General features: G+C 41.6%; 1 protein-coding gene across 1 annotated transcript in view; it reads left to right on the top strand.

The window, feature by feature from the left end:
• Positions 1 to 8,385: 8,385 nt before the first annotated feature.
• Positions 8,386 to 15,151, top strand: part of VIT (vitrin) — a 51,161-nt gene continuing 44,395 nt past the window's right edge. Inside the window, exon 1 of the mRNA XM_027641275.1 lies at positions 8,386 to 8,698. The gene's annotated coding sequence lies outside the window, so the exon portion shown is untranslated. The remainder of the gene's footprint in view (positions 8,699 to 15,151) is intronic.

The raw sequence follows: 15,151 nt of genomic DNA, 5'->3' as shown, positions 1-15,151 counted from the left end.
AATCATAGAGGAAAGATCACTCTCTTTCCTACTCTATTTCTACATTATTGAGTTAATTTAATTGCTACAGTGTTGCATGATGTTTATGCAGACTGCTTGTTTTCTGCTTTTTTAAGTGGAAATGGATCACGAAAAATTACCGCCTTATAAAAAGTACAGATATAGGCTACTGCACTGCAGAAACTTGTGTCTACATCTTTTGTCCCTAAGGGTACCCCCCATATCTCTGCATGGCTGGAAATGCATTGCTCTATATGGCTGGAAACCAGACGCCTGGGTAAAATGGTGGAAATGGACAGCAAAAAAGGGTCACAATAGTTCTTCATAGCCTGCACTCCCCAACCCCGACCCTTTTGCAATAAAACTTCAGTCACAAATATCCTGACTGGGAGGAAGGGAGTGAGTTTCCTTCTTGCAGCCCTGCCTACTCAGCTGCCCTGGGCAGACAACAGCCTTTCCAATGTTGGGCTGGTTCACACACAGCAGGGTAAATTCTGAATGTGTCTTAGTGACAGAGTAATCTGGAGTTTCAATAGCCTCACAGGGCAATCAACACCTTGGTGGCAACCAGTTAAAGAAACACCAGAAACACTGCATCTCCCATCCCACTGGAAGTGAGAGGAGCACACAGGCAGGACAGGGATGGTGAGGAGGGCAAGTGTTGGCATTTCTGCCAGTCCACTGGAGTCTGTGTGCCCAGGGTCGCTCTTGCATCACTCTATACCTTCCTTGTATCCACATCACAGGGCCCCCAAGTACACCCCCAGCATCCTCCTGCTGTCCCATTCCTCCAGCAGAACCCCAATTTTCCCCTATATCCCCCACTCTCCTAGCAGCAGCACCCTCCAGTCTCTCCTTTGCTTCCCAGTTAAATTCAACCTTGCCAAAACATGGGATGCTCTACCTTCACAATGTGTATCATCTTTCAAGGAAGGTGTTTCCAGGACCTTGATCCACAAAAAAACCAGGTTTATATGGGTGCAGCACCACCCAAGAGTTACAGGAACGCATGTATTCACATCCCATACTGAGATCCCCCATTACAACACAAGGCCATGCAATCCTGTTCTCCCTTTCACTAGCTGTATCTCTCTTAGAAATTTTGCCTCCCTAAAGGCAAATGGGGCTCTACAAGAACAGTGGGCAAGGAGACCCTGGAGGGGGGCCAAGCCACCACCACTCAACTGGGAGAGAACCCTTACATGATGAGCCTGTGTTACAATCTGATTAAATATTGCAGAAAGAACTTTCAGATTTGAATATTCCCTTGAGCAAAATTAAAACTCATACAAGTTATCTGTTGATATCAAAACTGTTTCTATTAATTGCTAAGAGATGCAAAGAGAAAGAGGAAAAAAATTAGAAAAGGCTGGAAAATGCTTAAGATTACTTTTAGAAGCAGAGAAAAGATACCACCAAAAACTACCTTTCCTTCGAGCTGGTCTGTGGAGTGGGGGAGGGAGAGAGAGAAGCAGTTTTCTGCCTTTTTTTTTCTCTATCTCTGCAGCTTTTTGATGTTATCTCTTTAGCTGCAGGGGGCCTTTTACAGCTTTAGTTCTCTGGAATGCAGTCAGGATGTGAGCTTCACCACTCACACTGGGCCATGTCCCAGGCCCTGTAGAGGTCCTGGTCCAGCCGCACCTCTCGGCCCTCAGAAATACGGTCAGGGTGGAGAACTCACTCAGGTGGCACGGTGGGTCTCAGTCCACTTCAAGACAGCAGAGGTCCAGTCTCTGTTGACAGGCAGGCAGCATATGGTGGCAGAAGAAAAGGTGAGGGCAAGACTCTCAGCTGCTATAGCCAATTCTCTTTCCCACTCCTCTTTCCCTAGTTTTCCCAAATTTCTCCTCAACTTTTACAGTGTTCAAAGGAGGTTGTGTGTGGTTTCTTGGCAAGTAGCCCTATTCAGATGTTCAAAGAGATATGATAACCATGAACGATAACAGGATCCTTTGGCAAGAAATCTCCAGTGGGAAAATTCTGGTGAGAACTTCTAGTGAAAAACTGACACAGAATTTTTGGTAGGAAGTTTTTTGATAGGCAGAAACAATGGCGAAACATAATTTTTGGTATTTGTATGTTATCTGTCTGTTACAGCCTGTGCACAGGGGCACATGCAGAGGGGTTTTCATGAACTCTGGTAAAAACCGGTGAAGAAAATATATTAATCCACCTATTAAACATACTGGCAGTTCTGGCCCTGCTGTGTATTTGGACACTTCTGCTTGCCAGAGCAGCACTCTGATTTCTAAGTGTTGCCTCCAGAAGCAACCTGCATTTTTAACAGTCTTCAGTGCCAAGAGCCAAAGCTGGAGGAGACAAGGATAAGGGCACCACAGAGGGGATGTATTCAGTTGCTGGGAGGCAGCCACGAACTCTCTACTGTGAAGTGGCTTTTACTGGCATCACCTACTTGCTCTGACACCTGATGCCCTACAGAGCGTAAACAGAAAACACATCGGGAAAACAGTCAGGAAGAACAGACAGAAGACTGTTACTGGGTTTACATTTTCCAGGCCTGATTTGCAGTGAATAGTTGAGCTTTACTGCCAAGGTAAGAGGTATGGGGATCCAGGGGGTATTCTTGTCGAACTGAATCAACAGTGGCAATGATAGCACATGGCTCACACTGGAAGTGGGCAGATGGGGAAAGCATGCTGAAAAAGGCATTTGTATTTTATGAGGGCTGTGGTCCTCAACTGCAAATTTCAGCACTGAATCCAGCACTGCTGAAACTTGATTAACAAAGAGTACTTTCCTAAACAGATGATTCTACTCCTCATACAAGGAGCTTTATGCTGCTGAATTAGGTTTTATATGAGGTAGTAGAGCAATGAAATATATCCCACTTACCCTGTGAAGACTCAATCCCCACCTACACTGGATTCTAGATGAATAAAGTCCATATGCTGCACTTCCTACAGACCCAGTTCTGTTCAGTCACCATACACTTTTGCAGTAACTGCAAGTTCTGCTGAAAAATGGTACCTAAAATTGATTTCCATTGTGGCAGCATCTTGGTTTCTGAGAGCAGACTGGTGAGATACAAACATCACAGCCCACCTCCATAACAACACAGCTTTTAAAGCTGGTTACACCTCTTCAGATCCATAGGTCTGCAGATGGAATCAGGTCAAACTCCTCCTCACTAGCCACCCTTAGCATTTCCTGATCCCAAATGTGGTGGAGGCTTTTCCAGTCCCTGCATTTACTGTTTACTTAATTTATGTTTCAACACAGCATTTGTGGCAACCTCTGTTCTAAATCTGGCATTGGGAATATGGGGCTTAGGACATATGGGTAGATTCAGCTGCATGGCAAAAATAATGAAGATTTCTTGATGCCTATGATAGCTTCCTGTTGTATTTCAAGGGTAAGAACATCCTCCATCCATTTTCTTCTTTTCCTATAGAGATATATCTTGAAAGAATTAAATGAAAGCAACATCTGAGCACTGCTTCTTTCTGCTACAGATCAAGGACTATAAACAAACCCACCTGACTTGTTGGTCCTAACTAGTACTGTCTGCGTGCCCACAGCTAATGCACTACACATTAAATTGCTCTCAGAGTATACAAACACTCCTTACAGATAGTAGTAACTTCTGAGTTCACTCAAATGCCTTATTTGACTCTCCTTCCAAGCCGAAGTTCACTTTTTTTTATGTCTTTTGATTATTAAAGAGGAAGGCAAGGTCAAAAGTTTCCAAAAGTGACTGCCTAGAATTTTAAGAAACCCCAAAAATTAAAATCCATGACAGTTACAACAGTCACTGTTCAATTGGAAAGACTTGAGCTGTCCACGTATCAGTCACAGAAAAGTGTCTCTTTGCCATTCCCCACTATTAATCCTCCTTCTTTGAGCCTGCCCAGTTGGGATAGCAGGCTCCCAGGCCCCCATTCTCCCCCTGTATGCTGCAGGAAATCCAGGGCAAAGAATTTACCAGCTCTCACTTGAATATTGTATCCTGGCAAAACTAAAAAGATTTTGTCATTTTTTGTCACATTTTGTCATCTTTTGTTATTGTTTGCTCTATGGGATAAACAAATGAACTGGTGACTTGGGACATACTAACAGAGCCCTGCTTCTCTACGGTCTCAGGAAACATGGCCATTGCCATCTTTGCTGAGAAACACCCAGTGGTTCAAATTTACACAGTGCATGTTTGGTATGCATCCATTTAAGCCAAGCGTGCCAACATTATGCATTCATTTGGCCCATGAGGTCTCCTCATTCATAAAGAGAAAAAAACAGAGGCCTGGCTACCCAATTGCTCTAATTATTTAAAGAAGTTTCTGATGCTGGCAAGGGCTACAGCATACATAATTCAGCCTCCCTACCTTTTTCAAACACTAGACAAACACGTCAGTGTATTTTATATAAGCCCTACAGGACATTGGTTATTTTATTTACCTGAGGTCAATTTTGATATTAGCACTTTAAGTAGCTAAAGCCAAACAATGTTAACCCCCTAGTAGCCTTGCCATTCTAATTATATTTTCAATTTCCTACTGTGTTCTCTCCATGGCTTGTTTTCTTCAGTAATAAATAGTTTTCAAGCACAATTTATCTGAAGTGTAATAACGCAAAAGTCAAGATTTTATTTCACGGAGTTTGAGAAACGTAGAAGAACTGCAGAATTTGAACTCCACTGACACTTGTTAGGAGTTAACACTAACACGTGTGACAGCTCTGTCTTTGAACAGAGCCGGCACTGTCAAGTTGTGCGTGATATCTTAGGGTGTTGTAAGATTCTGCTCTCTGATTTCTGTGGTAGTATTTGGCTGAAAAGGCTTGAGGGTAATTGTTTGAGAGCAGAAAACTTGTTCCTTTCTGTTTAAGCACCTGAATGGGATTAGATGTGACATAGCTATGTGTCATCTTGCAGAAATCATTTTTCTCTGTTTTCTGTCCTTGTGTGCAGAGTCAGGACTGACTTAGTAAGCCTACAGCGGTCAGCTCAGAAGATATGTTCAACAGTTTCTGTGTAATGATCACAGGCCAGTTAGCTCAGTCCTGGGCCACTGATTCCTTATATATTCCCTACTTATAACCTGGAGAGCAAATTATTTAATAGTTTTAGAAGTGTGGCCACAGCCCCACACCAGAAGAGTAGTGTGCACCTTGGGTCTCACAAGTGGGACAAAGTGTGTGAGAGAATCTGTACTTTCCCACTAAAAATTTTCCAGATAAAGTCTGGATTCCTCTAAAAATTGTGCAGGCATATCTTGTTCTATAACATGGATGAAGATGATTTTCTTTGCCTATGCCTACACCAGCGGAGTTAGAAGTTCCTCCTGAGTGTTGGGGAGATGAGAATGATGGGTTGGGCTGCAGTAAGCACCTGCTCCACAGGATCTATATACCTGTCATCCCTTTGCACTTGTGGAAGCAATTTATGGCCTTTGAAGTCACCATCCTCTGCTCTGACTTAGATTTTGACCTACTGTGTAAACCTACTACATAGTAAAAACTTTTTCTCTTCCCCTTTCTATGAAAGTTTGACCTGTTCATGTAAATCACTACGGAAAGATCATCAATGAACAAAAGATTATGGACTAAGACAGTAATGAACTTGGACTGAATTTGGACATGTAAGTACAAAACTACAGCTCTCTGTGATGGTGGCCTCACAGTTGCCTCACCTCAGCTCTGGGGCCATACCAGTTCATGAGCATCAAATCCAGAACATGTGAGTTTATTTGCATTTCCAAATAGGTGAGGTTTCCCTTATTTCATTTATCTATGCATCACTGCATGCAGAGGGGGAGAAACAAGAGGGATCTTACATTTTTGTGTTGGCTGAAGCATGTAACCACTAGTTATATTATAAACAAAAGTTTTTTTAAAAAGTCAGATTTGTAATGAGGATTAGACTAAATGCAGTGAGCTTCCCTACAGTGAAGTCAGATTTTCGGTTGTTACCCACCAAGGCCTTTACCCAGTTTTTTTCCAAAAGCAATGTTTTTTTCAAACAAACACTATGTGCCTTGAAAAATCTGCTTAACAGGTTATCTCAAATGAAGATTTATTTAAGAGTCTGTGACTATGGTCCATCAGCAAGTATCTGGTCTTCCAGGTTTGCTGCTACCTCTATTTAAAAACAGCGAACTTCCTCACTGAATCTTGGCTAGATTATCTCCTCTGTCAATGCTAACATTGCTTACGCACATCATCTCTCTCTTTCTGCTGTTTTATCTTCCAGAGTGAAGATAATGTCTGAGTAGATCATAATTCAGTGTGGTCACTAAATTTTCCTCAAAAATTAAGAACCTTCTCAAACTCTCTTTGAAGCCAAAGTATTTCTTCTCTCTGGTCTTGTTCTTTGGCTACTTCATTACAACTTTCAGGGAATAGGTTAGAGGTCTGCATTCTATTTCTTTCAGCTGTCTTTTCAATGGATCATGCTAAATCCTTCTTCAACTTACAAGCAAATGAAAATACAGTATAGTAAAAGTTAAGAACTATTACCACAAACAGCACTAACAGCAGAAAATAGACTAGAAGCAATGGTGGGACACATGAACACCTACAGATACAGAGCATTTGTCCCTCCCCTAGACCACTGTGTTCAATACCTATTGTCTTCAAAGCAGTGACTTCCTGACTGCATGGTCACCTCTTTTGCAAATAAATTTTTCCCTGTGGCAAGTCCCGGCAGCAAAATGGAGCCATTCAATGTGGTCCACCTCTTGCTCCTGCACTTTGTGTTGCCAGCTCTTGGGTGGCTGGAAATGGCTTTCTGTCAGGAAAGAGCACAGGCAACAGTATTCAGAAATGTTGTGATAAAAAGAGACAGCTAGTGCCCTCCTCAGTGTTTTGTTTTGATACTGGTCAGCTCTCCATTACAAATGACAATGAGAAGCTGAATACCCTGAATAATAACAAACTAGACAGCTTTTCTTATTCTGCCCACTCAGTGTTTCAGCTCCACAGTTCCCGGGATGCTTATTTCCAGGATGCCAGGTTAGCTCACAGGGAGCACTGCAGAAATGTGCCAGCCCACTGGCAGCATCTTTGACCCCAAGCCACGAGCAGAGACAGCCAGGCTGGGAGAGGGCAGGTGGGTGCAGCATGGACCATTGCTATGTTTTCCTTTTGCCCCTGAGTTATTTGAAGAATTAAACCTCACAAAGCCTTATGAAAAGGGCAATGATACTTTTAAAGTGTTAACTGGAATTAATATGACTTTTGGGGTTGGGTTTTGTGGATTTTCAGTAGATATTCTAGGTAGATCTACTAAAAGATTTGCTGACTGAAGAGGCTTCCTGCCAGTCCAATGCATTATGACTCACAAGGAATTACCATGGCAAGACTGAACTTCTGTATTAGGAGAATCAAATTAATTTATGGATCATTATATTTTACTAAACAGTTGGAAATTCCTGATAAACTTTTGATATTGTACTGTTTATTAATACGATGAGCAGTTACACAGTTTCCGTAAGTACTGAAGTAGAGACTTATAAATAGCAGGTAATCACTTTCACTTAAAGCCAGGTAATCACTTTCCTTTAAACTAAATACATTTAGGGGATTATTACATCATGAACTACATGTCTTTCTAAAGTGTGTTTTGAACTCCATCTCCTATATTTGTACTAGATTTTTTTTTTCACCAATGATCTTAGATAAAACAGTGTATGTTCTCTCATTAATGTTATCTATACACTTCTGAATACCTAGATGTAATTGCAAGTTATAGTTTGCATTCCAGCATCCTGGAATGTGGTAGCAGCACTTTCTGTGATAATCTTGTAAATGCTGTGATTTTGATTCTCTCGATGAATTTTCCTTCTGAAAGTTATCCAATCATTTTAGGAGATTTGTGTAGACATTTAAAGAAATTAGTAATTTTGTATATCTCATTTGGCCAGGTCAAACTTATTGGGTGCCAGTTAGTAGCCTTAGAGAGCATTTTACGAAATTCTCACACCCAACTGGAGAAAGAACCCTCATACCATACTTCTCTGTGCCCAGACTCACAGACTTGCTCTGTCACTAATCCTCTGAGTTCAGGGAAACTGTTGAGGGAATACAATGCTATTCACATTAGTAAAGGTAAAACAGTCTGTCTCTTCAAAAGATATTTTTCTCTTTAAACTTGATCTGCACCTAAATAATCTGGTAGTTACAACATTTAGAGCTGTATGGTTTACTCTCATCTACTAGTTCTTGTCCTTTCACTGGAATGCTGAACCAAACAGGAAGACAAAAAGATTCAGCCAAAACATCAGTCGATCAAAGCTTCACTTCCTGAAAGAGAAAAACTTGACAAATCTGACAGGCTAGTGCAAAAGGAGCATAGAAATCCCTACCAAAAATATGTGGGAGGGAACATATATTTAAAATAGGACTGCCTAATTCGGCTGCTAAATCAGTGTAAGGAGCTCTGTACGTCTGTGTGTGCGGGAGGGAAAGACAGAGGGAGGGAGAGACAGAGAAGGAGAGAGGAGCAGAGAGAGGGAGGGGAAGGGAGAGAGAGAGCAATGTGCCTTTCACAGAGCTGGGAGCTTGATGGGAATGTTTGATTAGCTCCTCTCTGAAAGAAAAAAGGTGTCCAGGCCTCCCTCTGCTGCCTGTTTCTCCTTCTGTAGAATAATGTTGGCTGGAGTTTGGGGTACAGAAAAGCTTGGAAAAAATAGCACTTTCAAACTGTGTGGAGAAAAGGAATAAAAAGTTGCACACCTCAAGCAAGGTAATTCTCATGTAATTTCTCTGCTATATTTATTTAGAGGGTAGAGGGGGAAGTTGTTTTTTTTGCCTGTTGATAATAGTTAAATATTTTCACTGCTGAGAAACTGTAGGGACATGATGTTTTATTTAGCAATCCAGCTGTGTGCTTAGGATCAAAGACTTAAGAAGATGAAGACACAAATGTAGAATGAAATTGTACTTTACATTATATATACTTCATAAAGTATTTATAAAAGCATTAAGCTCCTACTGTTAGAGTGGACACATATACTCGCTGCCTGAACAGCAAGGGCTTAACTATGTGCTGAGGAATGATGTAAATAAGCCACACACCAATAGACATTTATATGCCTTCTGTTCAAATAGTGTGTGATAGGCAATGCAGCTTGTTCCTAAATTTAAAACAGTTTTGCTTTCAATACTTTTTCTTTGTCTCTTTGATAAATAGTGTATCATTAATTAACACTACCTGACACTGGAGAACACTCATCTCCAAGGTACAGGATGGTACTATTCCAGTGATGTGTATTTCTATGATGTGAACTCCCTTGCTAGATGGATAGATACAGATGTATGAACAGTACAGTAGCCTAGACACTATGCATCCTTTTGTGCTGAGTGCTTGTTTTGCTGGTGAGGCTCCAAAAATGAATAGCTTTGTCAAGCCTGCCAGAGCCATTCAGCTCTCTGTGGAGAGATTAGAGTCTTGATAAGTCTCTTCAAAATGTGATTTCTCTCAGACTAGTACAAACATGAACCAAATGCCCCAAGCAAATTTTCAACTCTAGTTAATATTTTATTCCTAGAGTTTATGGGAACTACACCACATTTAGAGCAAAAAGCAGAATTACAGATTACAGAGGCAGGTCCTCCTTGGAACACATTTCTTTTTCTCTAACCTCTCCAAAATTTAAACAAAACACCATAACGAGAAAGCCCACACAGAGAAAAAGTAGTTCAGATGGCTTTTAAAATACATGTTATTGAGATTAGCCATGAAGTCTTACAAGTTTATAGTTTGCATTTTACTATATACATCCCAAAGTTAAAAACATCTTGCATTTGACTACACTCAAAGAAAATCTATGTTTTTCTGTGTCTGTAGTATCATGTTCTTCTGGGTTTACTCAGTTCATCACTTGAATGACAGTCATGAATGTAAGACTGATCTCTTTCAGAGATGCAAAGAGAGCTCTAGCAAAAATAATTGCATTACACACACCCACACATTAATTTTCAAATATTAAATTAGTATCGATATTAAACAGATTTATTTTGTTCGCATGTTTTATCTAATCCTTTGAGTTGCTGAAGTGATTCTCACTGGAATGACAGAAAAGTCTTGCCATCTTTCAGCTATTCAAGCCAGAAAAATATTTTTTTAAAAAGAAACTTTTACTGTCCTGCCAAAATAATTGAATATTGCTTTGTGTTTCCACCTGTAGAAGTATTGTTATGTTCTTAATTTGCTCTTAACTTGTTCTTACCTTTACTTTATGTGAGACACTTCTTTTCCTAGTGGTATTATTACACATGACTCATCACTGGCTGGTTGAACCAAGTAGTTTTACTAGCTATACCAGCTTTCCTCACACTTGGAATACATGAAAGATATCCTACGTGGATTTTCTTGTGTCCTACTAAAGTCTTTTCTTTAGAGGAGACATGAACAAGGTGTTCCTTCTTCACCCAGCTACTTACTTTCACAGAAATAGAGGGAAATTAATTTTTACACTCCTTTTTGTCAAAATTAATTGGAGTATTTCTAAAAGGGGACTGCCTGAGCCACAGTATGAACACGGAAGTTAAGGAAACAGGGTAATTACTTCATGTGAAACATCAGAATTATTTATTATTTCTGGCCATTGCTTTTTGAAAACATTGTTAAAAATAAACCTGAAGTTTATGTAACAATGGCAGAAAAAACTTGACTGTATCTGGTCTGCCTGGAGAATTTGAACGTTTTCCTTCCCAGGTCTGAATCACAAAAAAAGCTCTAGTCAGAAAATACTGCCCAGTAGCTTTTCATGTTAACTTAAGGCTCAGAATATGCATGTTCAAGTCTCCTGTTTTACCAAAAGTCTCCTAAATCACAGAATCATAGAATGGTTTGGGTTGGAAGGAACCTTAAAGACCACCTAGTTCCAAAACCCCTGACATGAGCAGGGACAACTTCCACCAGACCAGGTTACTCAAAGCCCCATCCAACCTGGCCTTGAACACTTCCAGGGATGTGGCATCCACAACTTCTCTGGGCAGCCTTTTCTGGTGCCGCATCACCCTCATGGTGAAGAATTTCTTCCTAATATCTAGTCTAAACCTACTAATCTTTCAGTTTAAATGATGTAAGTAAGTCATTTAAAGTACCTGGATGAAATGAGGAAGAAAAAGTGATAGCTCAATTTACTATCTGCAGCTGTGACTGTATTCCTGAGAAAAAAAGGTCTGGCACTCACAGACATGAACTCCCCATACAGTGGTACTGGCATGAGTAGGTGTCAGAGCAGTGAGGAGTGTGTTGGCCCATTGCAATTGGGTAGGATGGCATTGTCTTTTCTGGATGGGTGGTGAAAAGCAACAGTCTGGGATTTCCTGATGGTCCTGGGGGATATTTTCGCCCCATGAAGTTCTGCGTACACCAGACTTCTCTGGCATATGACAGCATAAGCTGAGGTTTAGACCTTCCATTCAGGGCTCAGGAAGTGGAAGCTGAACATAGTCCTTCCTTCTGAAAGCCTATCATCATACAGGTCTCATTGATCTGTGCTGGGAAACAGAAACACAGAACAAAACAAAAATAAACGCAAAACTGAAGCTTTGGGGCTTTTTTTTTTTTTTTTTTTTTTTAGTAAAAAAAAGAAAAATTATAATCATAGCATGTATTCTACATAAGGCCAGGGAGGATGCAGCTACAGCCCTCCGCACCTTTCTCCCGTGGAGTAGTTTTTAAGTCCGGAGTAGGAGAGAGAAATAGGTGCTTAACACCTACTTAGAGCACTTCAATTCCTCTTTTGAACTTGCCGGGGCACAAGGAGCCCTCTTGTCCCAGCGCTGCCTGGGGAGCCTGTGCTAGAGCTCAGCTGGGACCTGGGACAATGCAGCCCCTGTTCTGGGCTCGGCTGTCGCACAGAGACTATAATTATCTCTCTTCTAATGACCAGCCAGGCAAGATAACAGTTTTCATGCTATGTTTAGAAAACAATGTCTTACTACAAATTGACGGTTCATTCGCCTGTAAAAGAGACTCTCTAACAGTCCTAGAGCAGCTGCAGCTCTTTTGCATCCCAGTTCCTTTATTTGCTTCACATTTCCCGCTTGGAAAACCTAAGCAAATGCTGCGCAGGCAGCAAAGCTTCCCACTGCCACACGAGAGGCTCAGAAATGCCCAGAAAATCTGTAGCTGTTTAGATTGTATTCCTATTAGTAAAATAAACTCTGACTGTCTGTCTTGTAACAGCCTGCATCACCTCTGTGAACTCTTTAAACCCTAACCCGAAGGGGATGCAGGCACTGCTGTGACTGTGACCGCAGGGCAGCAGTAAGACTGCCTTGTACTGACTCCTGATAATGCCCTGTGGAAAGTAGGATGATGTAAAAAGTGGGATGTGAAGGGACTTGTTGCAGATAAAACAGGAGCATGTATTACTGATGGGCTTTTTCTTCCAGTGGCCCACAGCAGCATAGTCAGGACCTACTGAAATTATGTAGGCTCCAAAGGCATCTATGGGGTAGGTGTACTGGCCAGCTGAGATTGCAGACTGTGTGGGTATAGTGCCCCTTGCAAACACTGGGAGGTAACAGAACTGGACAATCCTGACAACATGGCACTCTTGTGCTAGCTACACAAGTATTTGCTCTGGCCTCTGCAAACATTTTGCACCAAACTCTATGCTGGGGCAGCTGTACATTTAGTGGTGTCTGAAGGCTGCTCCCACATCCTCTGACAGTACTCTGCCAACAGAGAGCAGAGCCTCCTCCCTCTTTCTGCAGCTGACTCGCCCTCACCTCTCTTGCCATCTTCTCTGCTCTCCTCTGCAGCAGGATGTGGTTGGGTTGCCTTGGGCTGTCTTTCCTCTTTGGGTTCATTTTTCAGTGACTGAGGCCTGGAAGAAAAATAGAAAATGTTGATCAGAAAGAAAATTTCCCAATGGCTTGGAAGAATAAATATGTCTCATGAAAATGCATTTTAACTTAGGAAAAAAAATCATCTGTAGCTTTCTCTTTCCCTTTTAAAGCAGAACACCTGAATCTATAGCTCATATCCCAAACTGGAAACATATTTGCATTTAGAAGAGTATTTATAACCATCTCTGGTTCATTCAAATCATCTAGGTTTAAGCAGTTCTTAACCTGACAAGTATTGCTGTCATGGCTGAACTCTCTTTCTAGCACCCTTTAAGTCCATCCCACCTCTGCTTTATCCTCAGAACTTCAGAGTGCATTAAGAGGTCAGTGACACATTAAGAACATGATCTGTGTCAGTTATCCTTAACATGTCTCATTCTACAGGACATCCCATAGACATAGATATAAAAAATATTTTCAAGATGAACTTGCATGTGCAAACTGTTTTTCGGTCTGTCACCTTATAAAATATCTTTGTAAATGTAACACAGCAGCCAACAGTCTTTCAGCTGGCAGCTTGATTCATATGAAAAAAAAAGCACAAGTGTCAGTTATACATGTGCCAAAATTTTGGGGAAAATCCTGAATTTTCATGCAGTCCTTTAATGTCCCCACCAGGATGAGCTGGGGATTTCCAGCACCTCCAGGCTTATACATAAAACTGTGGAATTTTTTACCTCTCAAAAATCACTTGTTTACAGGGAAGCTTGGACATGGCCACCTCTGTGCCTCTCAATCTCCCTGCCAGGTTGCTTTAGGGATTCAGAAGGCCCCATTCTTTTTTATTTTCCCCAAATATGTCGTTTACCCTTCAGTCCATAGAACAAGGGCGAGACACAGAGGAAAGCTGGCAGCAGTGCTGTGTATCCTGGCCCTCATCAACTTCAGTGAGTCAGAGTTAGGAAAGGGTAATGGCTCCATGACTACAAGGGCTATTTTCACAGCTGCCAGCCATCTGAGGATGATGGGAGTCCTTTCTGCTCAACTTGGTGGGAGCGCATCTTTCTCACTTCTCTTGCAGTGCTTCTGTAGCTCTTGAAAATTCTGTTCTCCTGGGCTTGGTTGAAGAAGTTTTTGGACAGGAAGCATATGAAGAAAGAGATTGTTTGGAAATAAGGCTACATGGGAAGGAGAGGAGTGTCCAGATGAGGGAGGTGAGAGATTAGAGAAGTTTAGAGTAGTTCCAATGGAACAACCTGGTACAGATAGTACAAGGTCAAATATTGGCATCACATAAGTCAGACAAGTCTTCTTTTACCCTGCTTTGGGAAGATCCTTTTCACCAAACTGCATCTCAAAATACGTAGTAATTTGGGATTTACAGTCTCAGTCTTCTGTGGTTTATATCTTCTATTCTCACTGGTGAAATCTGTGTGTAGAAAGAAATATGTAGGTTAGGCAATAACTAGATTTGAAGTAGAAGCTCATAGGGCAACGTCCTAAAGCCTAAGTTCAGAACAAAATTCTTGAGCATAATTTTGTTCTTGTTCAGAACAAAATTATAAAATACTGAGGTCTGCAGGCTTGGTTTGTTAAAAAACAGAAGACCTCAAATTACAAGTTCCTTCTTCCAGTCCATGTGGTTTTTATTTTTGATCTTGAGCTCTCAGAAACAGAATCCTGTGATTCCTCTCTATGCAAAACCAGCAGGTTTAAAAAGATTCTAATATGCAAAATTGGTAAATCAGTGTCAGGCTGGTCCTGAGACACATTTCTCAGCAGTTTTTGGCTGTACCTACTCTGTCACAGTGTTCAGGACTGGGCTCTGGAGGCCACTTACTTTGCCACCATCTTCTCTATCTCTTCATTTCCCCTCCAGGGCACTCAGATACTGAAAGATGTAGTTTTGGAAGCATAACCATCCCTCATGTTGTCTGCATGACCCATATGTTAGAGAGACCACTCCTGCATTGTCAAGGGCTGTCTACACACGTGCCATAAGGCTGCACAGCTTGGCCCACACTATGTCATGTCTCTCACCAGCCCCTCCACCACTAACCCAGCACTACCCATAATAGCCTCATTTATAATGCTGGCACTCATGCAAATTCATAGCTCCCTTTCATCCCAAGAGCAGCATGGAGTCCTGAAGTGTCTTCTTCAGTCATTAAAAATGGAAACAGTATATGTAGGTCCACAGTTTCCAAATGGCTCCCCAGAAGAGCCACGCCTGGCAGACCTCAGCTTAAATGTGCCTGTTGGGTTGAAGATGGGCGGTGGACCAGCACCAGCTGTGGGGGGTACAATTGAAACAGCCTGTAGCAAAGCCAAAGCAGCCATGCCCACTAGCTTGGGAGGCCAGCCTGCCACAGGAAAAAAATGTAAGGCT

The sequence above is a fragment of the Corapipo altera genome, unplaced genomic scaffold (genome assembly GCF_003945725.1).
Source record: "Corapipo altera isolate COAL_440 unplaced genomic scaffold, ASM394572v1 48b, whole genome shotgun sequence".
Classification (NCBI taxonomy): Eukaryota; Metazoa; Chordata; class Aves; order Passeriformes; family Pipridae; genus Corapipo; species Corapipo altera.
The sequence above is the reverse complement of the archived record's forward strand: the minus strand, read 5'-3'. Positions and strand labels throughout refer to the sequence as shown.